Source organism: Silene latifolia, chromosome 6 (assembly GCF_048544455.1).
Source record: "Silene latifolia isolate original U9 population chromosome 6, ASM4854445v1, whole genome shotgun sequence".
Taxonomy (NCBI): Eukaryota; Viridiplantae; Streptophyta; class Magnoliopsida; order Caryophyllales; family Caryophyllaceae; genus Silene; species Silene latifolia.
The window spans coordinates 99,139,199-99,149,195 of NC_133531.1; the positions used below are offsets into that span (position 1 = coordinate 99,139,199).

General features: G+C 40.1%; 1 non-coding gene across 1 annotated transcript; it reads left to right on the forward strand.

Annotated features, from left to right (window-relative positions):
* Positions 1-5,470: 5,470 nt before the first annotated feature.
* LOC141589425 (small nucleolar RNA R71) lies at positions 5,471-5,577 on the forward strand. Its single transcript, XR_012520364.1, has one exon. It is a non-coding gene; the product is annotated as a small nucleolar RNA R71 (small nucleolar RNA).
* The last annotated feature ends 4,420 nt before the right edge of the window (positions 5,578-9,997 follow it).

The window sequence follows — 9,997 nt, forward strand, 5'->3', positions numbered from 1 at the left end:
ACTACACTACAAAGGAAATGAACATGTTTTTGGATTTTTGAATTTTTCAAATTTTTTGGTTTTTTTTTATTTTATGAAATAAAAAGACATTTTTTTTGTATTTTTCAAGATTTTTCAAATTTTTATCATTTTTGTTTAAAAAAGTCAAGTTAGAATTTCCCATCCCCACACTAGTGTGGGCATTGTCCTCAATGGCCAATACAATAGGAAATTATGCAATCTATATGAAAATGCATGATTTCTAAGCTAAATACAACTTATAAACTAAACTATACTACATGATGCATGGGTTTTTATTTTGGTGGAGAGCATAATTTAGATTAGCTCCCAATGCATATGCATAAACTTCCCCAAACCAAAATAGACATTATTTCTAATGTCATAAATTAGGGGAGTTCATGCATAAAGATGCTATGCATGCAACTACAATTGTGATTTTGGATTTTAAAAATGGGAACAATAAAATAAACACCTCAATGAGACCGAGGTGTGAGTCCTCTAAATGATGCTAGGACTCCAAATCATAATCAAGATAAAAAATTATATGAAAAACAAGAGAAATAGACAAACCTTAAAGGAGGTGTAGGAACTCACAAAGTAATGTGACATCCTCCTAAGAGCTTGCTAATCCTCAATCATCGCCCATGGCGTCATCACTATTGTCTCCATCATCATCAACCTCCTCACTTGAATCATCATCAACCTCCTCACTTGAATCATCATCAACCTCCCTAGAAGCGGAGGCATCACCACTTTCACTTGCACTTCCTTCTTCTTCCTCACTACTCTCTTCTTCTTGACCTTCTTCATCATCTTCATTTTCTTCACCTTCTTGACCACCACTCTCAACAACATCCTCCTCTTCACCCAAGCTAGCACCCGTAGAAGCACTAGGAAAGAAGACTTCCTTATCCGCCCAACTAAGCATAGGACAAGATGGATCAAGAAGTCCTTGCCTAGCAAGATGTATGAGAGGCGGATATTGTGCTCTATAAGCATTGACTATATCCTCATGAGCTTGCTTGTGCATTTCTTTCATCAAAAGAGTCAAGTAGTCATTCCCCACCTTAACATTTTCGGGTTGAAACTCATGGTAGGTGAATGCGTAGGGTGGAGTGATAATAGAGGAGGAGGGCTCGGCAATGTCTTCCCCTTGATGTTGTATAATGTACTCGGCTTCCTCTGAGAGTGGGAGAAGGTAGTTTGGCCTATCGACATTCAATCGGCAAATTTTGCTTGGTAATGTGAAGGATTTGGCATCTTTTGTTGACCACCCAAATTTGTCGTCAAGAGTGTCATTCTTGACCCATTTGAATTTTTGAACCATGGTGGCTAGATCAATGGTTGGGCCTCCCTTAACTGGTTTATAGGTACCATCCTTGTTGAAGTCCCGGTTGAAGTGTTTAGCCAAATAAGTTACCAAACTTCCATTAACAATAAAGGCCGTGCCTTCTTTGCCATGATCGACATTGAGCCACCTCTCAATCAAAAGTTGAAGAATGTTGTATCTTTTGGTGAACGCTCTACCTATGTTCAAGGCCGACTCGAGGTAAATAAAATCAAGCTCGGTGAAGTTGTTTGTTCCCTTCCTAGAAATCAAAGTATGCCCAACAACCTTGTGCCATACCCTTATGCCCGGATGATGGACAAAAAGAGCACGACAATCATGATAAGATGTAAATTCTCTCCCGACAATAGCCTTCCATAAGGGAGCGGGATCATACTTATCATTGGGTTTCATCACATAAGTCGGGTCATTTCTAAGGCCAAAAACATTACCAAATTCCTCAAAAGAAAATTTTCTATCAACATTCTCGAGGCGAAATTCAATGTTCCTTACAGCCTCCACCTTGGTAACTTTCAATGAGCTTAAAAACTATAAGGTGAGGGATGAGTAAGTCAACTCTTGCATATTAAACAAAGTACTCAACCCCATGGACTCGAAAAAGGTCTTGGTTTGTTCTAAGACACCCAGTTTTGTCAAGGCTTCTTGGCATATAAACTTGGTGGGCAAGATAGTTTTGTTAGCAAAGGAAACAAATTTCTTCCTATGAGAGTCGGAAGTGAAAATTACCTCCGGATAATCATCTAGTTGTTCAACAACCGGAGTAGTAGAAGTAGTAGCTTCCATAGGAGGATTAGACTCTTGAATTTTCAACCTTGCATTTTGAACCACCAATGCCTTAGATGCTTGAATAGCTTGAAGAGCTTGTTGTCTTTTGGAAAGGTTCTTATTTGGAGGTGCCTTGCTTCCACCTTTTGTCCTAGCCATGCTCCTTTATGTAGTAACACCAAAGATAAGCTTGATTTCTTCAAATTCCAATAAGACCCAAATCGAATTAGGATAGTGGAATGTTGCCTTGTATCCTAAAAATAGATTCAAACTTTGAAGATTTTGGTGTTTTAATTGCTTGTTGTTGACAAAGGAGTGATTTGTTTGAGTTTTGAGGGAGTTTGGAATTGATTTGGGTGAATTTGGTTGAGAAATTTGATTTTGGTTGATGGAGAGAATGAGGGTTTTGAGGGTTTGGAGTTGTGTTTATGTTGTGAATGAGTAAATGAATTGGGAAAGAGGGGTTTTTAATCCTGTTATATTTGAAAATCATAGGGGGGGACGAGCGGCTTTACGTCGGGACGCTCGGATTCTGCTGCAGTTGGCTTCAGGAAAAAGACGCGCTGACACGAGCGTCTTCTGAGGAAGACGAGCGTCTTTCTAAACGAGGACGAGCGGATTGCTGTGACGATGCTCGGATTCCTTGTCAGGGAGAAATCCCAAAATTCTTCAGCAGTGAGACGAGCGGCTTCTCTGTAGGACGAGCGTCCTGACTGAGACGAGCGGATTCTCTATGGGGACGCTCGGATTCTTAGTCAGAGAAAAAACTTCTTTTTCCAGCTATCTTAGGACGAGCGGATCCTACCCAAGACGCTCGGATTATTTCAGGACGAGCGGATTCTGCTTTGGGCCGCTCGGATTCTCCCTCTACCACACGAATTCAGGTCCATCCGTGGGTACTTCGTAACCCGTGTCATACACTCTTCATTCATTTGGTCTTCATTGTGGGGGTACTACGAAGGCTTGGATTGCCTAGGCAATTGCTATCTCCACACTATTTCAAAACACAACACATCAATAATCACATAAGTCCCTCCCCCACTTTCTCTCGAAATGATGAAAATCTTGATCAAGGTATAAAAATATAAATCTAAAATTGACAAAAAAAAATGCAATACAATAAGTAGAATGCAAGTTAGGGAGTTAGAACATTTACAAGTGGTGGTTTAGGGAGGACTCCACCAAACTCTCATCCATTAATGAGATGTCAAGGGGGCATGTTAAAGGTGTTGTTGATGTTGCTCAACACCTTGAAGAAGTAGTCGAAAGCTTGTTCATTATCATGATAAAGATCTTCAATATACCTTTGTACTTGTTGTTCTTCATGGTGGTCTTGGGTCATAGCATTACCAATATAGGGATTGAATATCCCTTCAAACTCATCATCCCAAAGACCGCAAACTTCGTCTACTTGATCCTTAAAAATGTCATGAGTTGATGAAGACAACTCTCCTTCCTTCTTGTCATGGCCAATGAGGCCTTCTTCTTCACTTGTCATGGGTGAGCTTTTCAAGCTCTCTTTGTTGAAACTTCCTTGATTTTTGGATGGAACATATTTCACTTTCTTCCATATGGGTGGTGATTCTTTACCCATAGCTTGTTCCTTGCCTTGAGATGCCAACTTCTTCCTATCACTTTCTCGGCTATAGTGATCAACCATAAAACATGGCTCATGTAATCGTGGGGCTCTCATTGTCTTGTCAAGATTAAAAGTGATTGTTTCATCTCCCACTTCAAAGGTGAGTTCTCCATGTTTCACATCAATCACCGCTCCCGCGGTGTGCAAGAAAGGTCTTTCTAAGATGATAGGAATGTTGGAATCCTCCTCTATATCAAAAATAACAAAGTCTACCGGGATGAAGAATTTGCCAATTCTTACGGGCACATCTTCCCATACCCCTAAAGGTGTGTTTGTTGATCGATCCGCCATTTGAAGCGTGATATTAGTGCACTTGAGCTCTCCCATTCCTAGCCTTTTTCTTACCGAGTATGGCATGACACTTACACTTGCCCCAAGGTCACATAAAGCTTTGTTGATTGTAGTGTCACCAATAGTGAATGGAATGGATAAACTTCCCGGATCCTTGAGTTTTGGAGGTGAACTTCCTTGAAGAATAGCACTACTCACTTTAGTGAAAGCAATAGTCTCAAGCTTCCGGATGGATTTCTTCTTTGTAAGAATATCTTTCATGTACTTTGCATAGGCCGGAACATGATTAATCAATTCCGTGAATGGAATCGAGACTTCTAAGTTCTTCACAATCTCCATGAACTTTCCAAGTTGGTCATCAAACTTAGGCTTAGCTTGACGACTTGGAAAAGGAAGTCTAACCACAATAGGCTCCTTCTCTTTGGCCTTTTCTTCATTATTCTTTGAAACTTCTTGAGTGGTGGGTTCTTCTTCCCTAGAGTTTTGCACAACTATTTCCTTATCACTAGTCTCCACAATGTCATCTTTAATTTGCTTCTTTGTCCCTTCATAGCTTGTACCACTCCTCAAATGGATAGCACTCACTGATTCATGTCTTGGGGGATTACTTTGAGGTGGTAATTGCCCCTTTTGTCTTTGAGAGCTAGAAGATGCTAATTGAGTCATTTGGGTTTCCAACATTTTGGTGTGAGCTAGGATGTTGTTGATGGTGATGTCTTTTGCTTGGCTATCTTTTTGCATTTGAGTGAAAAATTCTTATTGGTTCTTTTGCATTTGGAGGACCGCTTTTTTAACATCAAAACCTTAGTCATTGGATTGATGGTATGGAGTTTGATTTTGATAACCTTGGTTTTGGTTGTAAAAGGGTCTTTGAGCTTGGTTTCTCATTGGAGGTGGGGTGTATGTTGTTTGAGGGTTTTGAACATTTTGGCTTTTGTATGAGAGGTTTGGGTGGAATTTGGTGTTTTCATTGTAATAGTTGGAATAAGGGGTATCACTCTTGTATGCTTGGAAAGCATTCACTTGTTCCCCTACATTCACTTTGGTCATGTCCCAAAGTTCCACAACTCTCACATACTCCACTCGGAATTGATGAAGATGCCACCATGGCATTTACATGTTGCTTAGGTGATTTGGAGGCTTCTTCAAGTTTAGTCATAGCCTTCTCAAACTTCAAGTTAATGGTATCAATATGAGCACTAAGTTGAGCACCCAATTGAGTAATAGAGTCCACTTCATGCTTTCCTCCTCTAGTAGCTTTCCGAGGTCTACTATATTGTGAGTTATGGACCGCCATTTCCTCAATCTTGTTCCATGTTTGATTATCGTCAACTTCGGTGAACATACCATTTGATCCCATATTGAGAATGTTTCGGGAGTCTTCATATAGACCATTCCAAAATTGTTGTACCAAGAACCACTCGCTAAGTCCGTGATGAGGACATGAGCGGCAAGTATCCTTGAATCTCTCCCATGCTTCATACAAAGATTTCTCATCCCTTTGCTTGAACCCGGTGATTTGGGCTCTCAACATGTTAATCTTTTCTGGAGGGTAGAATTTCTTGTAGAAAGCAAGTGCCAATTTCTTCCAAGAGTTAATACCAAGAGTAGCCTTATCAAAGCTCTTCAACCATTATTTCCCGGAACCAATAAAAGAAAAAGGAAATAAGACCCATCGAATTTGTCTTGAGTAACTCCGGTTTGAGAAATCGCATCACAATAGTCACAAAAAGTCTCCATATGAGAATGAGGGTCTTCACTAGGCATCCCCCCGAATTGACTTCTCTCAACTAATTGTACAAATGCGGATTTTGCAATGAAATTACCAGTCAAATGTTGTGGTGTGGGAGTACCATTGGGTAGGTTCTCCTCAGTTGGTACGGAATGTGATGAAAATTTAGGCATTGTGGGCTGATTTTGTGGTTGATTTTGTGTTGGGTTATCCTCTCCTTCTCTTGCAAAAGGGTTGATGAATTGAATATTATTTGGTTGAATATCCACAATCTCACCAATACCTCTCAAAGTATTTCTAGTAAGTCTTCTATTGTTGGTCAAAGTCCTTTCAATTTCAAGATCAATGGGTAACAAGTTACCTTGTGATCTCCTAGACATGCAAAATATCAAACAACTTGAAAACAATTAGAACAAACCTTGAGGAGTTTTACTTCCCCAAGGTAAAGAAAGACATAACTAAAAACAATCAAAGAAAATCAAATCATGTAAACACCGTCCCCGGCAACGGTGCCATTTTTGGTCGAGTTAGTTATTTTCGGTTACTTGTCGTTAAGAGTTACCTAGACCAGAACAATATTTATAACTTCACAAACTACTCCACTATTAGTAAAGAGGTAAGTAAAGGTCGGATCCCAAGGGACGGGTATTGATGTAGGATTTTCGATTGCAAATGGTCGTGTCTAAGGGTGTCACAATTTGGGTTGAGATAGGAGATCAACTAAACTAAATAACAATGAAAGTAAAGTAATGAATGTAAACAAGATGATTAAAATGAGATGTAAACAATTGATTGAAAGTACTAGGGTGTCATGGGTTCATAGGGGATGCATGGGATTTGATCATACAAACATGTTTTCTACTAGATTCAAGCACTTATTGTTGTAATGGGATCGAGTTGGTGTTTATCTTACAATCCCTAGGAAGATCTGGGTCCCGGAGCCGAATCGATTAGATTGTACAACACCTACAAGTCGACTTAATCCTCCCTATCCAACTATATGCATGGTCTAATGAGACTCGAGTTGGTTTATGTCCTACAAGTCTCATTGAAAAGGTAAGTGATGGGTAAAAAATGCAAGGATTCATAGGCTCGCATTTCATCAAACATAGCATGTGCATAAGTTGGAATCACAACAAGTAAGCAAATTAGTTATGAAAACATATTAGATTAAGCATGAATCAATCCCCATGTTGGTTTCACCTAATTCCCCATTAACCCTAGTTAAGGAAACTACTCACTCATTATCAAATTTATCATGTTAACAAGGTTGTCAATCAAATTAACAAAGCAAAACATGATGAATGAATGGAAATGATTAACAATAATTAAAACAAGGGTTAAGAGAATTATACCTTTGGAGATTTCCAAATAATAAAGCAAAGAATAATAGAAGTACTTGATGATTGATGGAAGGTTGTCAATCCTCCTAATAAACCCCAAATAATCTTCAATTACCCAAAATAAAGGATGAACAATAGAGAAATTAAGGAAATATTAAGAAAAGAGATTTCTATTAATACTAAATTAAGAGATGATTACAAGATTAGGAGAGTATTAGGACTTGATTAAAATAAAATAGAATGATATTAAGATTGCTTGATAATCTAATTAGTACAATGGGGTATTTATACTAAGGATTAGGTACATAAATTAGGGTTACTAAGGGCTTAAATGACGATTAAGACCCTTAAGAAAAGTTGAGGAAGTGCTCCTCTCCAAGGACATGCCTCTCTCCGTTTTGGTGGTGTTCAAGTAATACGCTCGTCCCGAGCGTCTTGGCTGAGGGACGGTTGGCACTGGAGCAGAATCCGAGCGGATTGTGGGTCGGGACGCTCGGATCATCAGGTCTCAAGATGAACGTCTTGGCCACGCGACGCTCGGACTGTAGCAGGGGTGGACGCTTGTCCTGGGCATTGCGACGCTCGGAATATTGGGCAGTCACTTCTCTTCTTTTCTTTCTTCAACAATCCTCGGGGATCTTGTTAGAGATGCAAGGATCCTTTCATCATTGCCCAAGCTACTTTATTTCCTACGCAGGCCTTCTAGCATTCTCTTCCCTTTGATGCTTGGTCATTGAATTCGATCAATTAAGCTCCATTTTGCCCTGAAAATGCAAGGTTCTTATTCTTTTCCTACCAAGGGATCAAAATCTTAAAGAATATGAAAAACGAGAAACTAAAGATAATAAATGACCCAATTATGCACTAAAAAGCATAGGAACGAGGCTAATTCGGGGACTAAATATGCTCTAATATGGGTCACATCAGTAGTGCACTAAACCGTCTCATGTATAGCCAATCCACGCACGCATATCAAAAACAGGTTATAGTCCGATCATCATCGAGTTGTTTTTGGAAGGTGCAGATACTGGGTAGCTACACCTATGATCTGGAAGGTGGTTCATTCTATTGAATATCTGTGCAAAAAACACAATCTGTCTTTCTCTCTTGAGGACCTAAAAAGCTGTTATTCTTTGAGAAAAAATAGCCTTGGCAGGGTTAGTTTCAAGGTCAGGCCTTCAACTACTCCCCTGCTCAGTAACTTGGATAGTGGTCATGATAAAAACTGGGTTGATGGCTATATGTTTGTCAGGACCAACTCGATTAGGCCTGACCTAGCATATCTTAACTTTGACGCCTGCCTTGCTGGTAAGTAACCTGAAAATTTTTCTCTTCCTGCATTAAAGTTTATTAGTAGAAAAATAAATAATTCAAACAAGGTGTACCTTTCTTGCAGTGGACGATTGGGAGTCCCATATTGATTATCCTTCTGAAAGGGATCTGCTTTCCTCGCCATCCCCTCAACAGAGAGAACATGGCCATTCTGCTATGGGGTGGAGCGTTTTCCCCATTGCCTGAAAACTGATGAACCTGCTAAAGTCCCCAGGCCTGCTAAGGCTATTGGTGCTTCAACTTCTGGCAGTAAGATCCTTCCTTATGATTGTTTGCTTATTTCTTTTTTTGATATAGTAGTTATTATATTGCTGATACAGTCACTTATTTTGTTGCCACTAGATAATTTACTAGGCTGGCCAGGTTTGGCACTACTGACCTGAATGCCAGGCTTGCCAAGGTGAAGGAGGAGGGTTCACAAGGCAGTAACGGTCCTGTCTCTGGCAGGGGAACAATGCCTTATCAACCGATCGACTTGACTAATACCCCTGTTATCCTTGTTGAGACTGCTCCACCAGCCCAGAAAAGAAAGCAGGAAGAGGCTGATATCACTGCTCCTATCAGGGAGGAGAAGGCCAGGGTAGATAATCTTGATGCTGCCAGGGAGAAAATTCAGAATTTTGCTGCCTCGTCCTGTAATACTACAGTTTTATGAGTCTCTGGGTACTCTATCAAGTGGGCCTTACTCTGCCGAGTAAGGGTGTTTTGATTTACAAAATAGTATTTTGCCTGTAGGGTACTCGATCGAGTAGCCTTGGCACTCGATCGAGTAAGGGGCACTCGATCGAGTACTTTACTTACTCGATCGAGTAACTCGGTTGACGGGTTATGTTTTGACGGGTTTTGTTAATAATGCGGATTAGTATATATATTATGTCGTCATCTTTATTAAACACTTTTATAAACCTAATACACTCATAAAGGAGATTGAAACTACGTTGTTCTCTTCATCCGCATTATTGGCAAATCCCGGAGCTTGAGAGGTCGGATTTCATTGTTCTTTGTGTCTTTGTGATCCTTACGTCAAGGGTAAGTCCTACATACCAATTTTATAGCATTTGGTTAATATTGTTTAAACTCTAATTTATGGGATTGGGGGTTTTATGATTAGTTGTGTATGTAGTAATTGTATGATTATGTGATAGGAGGAGGCTTCGTAGATGAAAGGTTTTGAGACAACTGCTAAGATCGTCTGCTATGTGTGTTTTCATTCCAGGTAGGGTTTTCCCTACTCAGTAGTAGTCACATGATGTGGTTGGTGAATTGATTATGATTGTTGTTAAAGTATAATGTTGGTATTGTGACGGTTGTTGAATATTATCGTTGTTGATTGTTGTTGATTGTACCTGTCTGTGATCTTTGGGGTGCGTCCCTGGCTGAGTGGAGTCACTTGAGGGAGTGGCTTCACGCCCTTATTTCGCCTTCTGTGGAATCCGCCACAGAAGGGATGTGCACATTAATGGACTTGGGTTTATCGCTCGATGGAGATGAGCGGGGCTTAGGTGGGAACGGCTGTGGCCCCCCACTGGCGGTGTGGAGTACCTGTT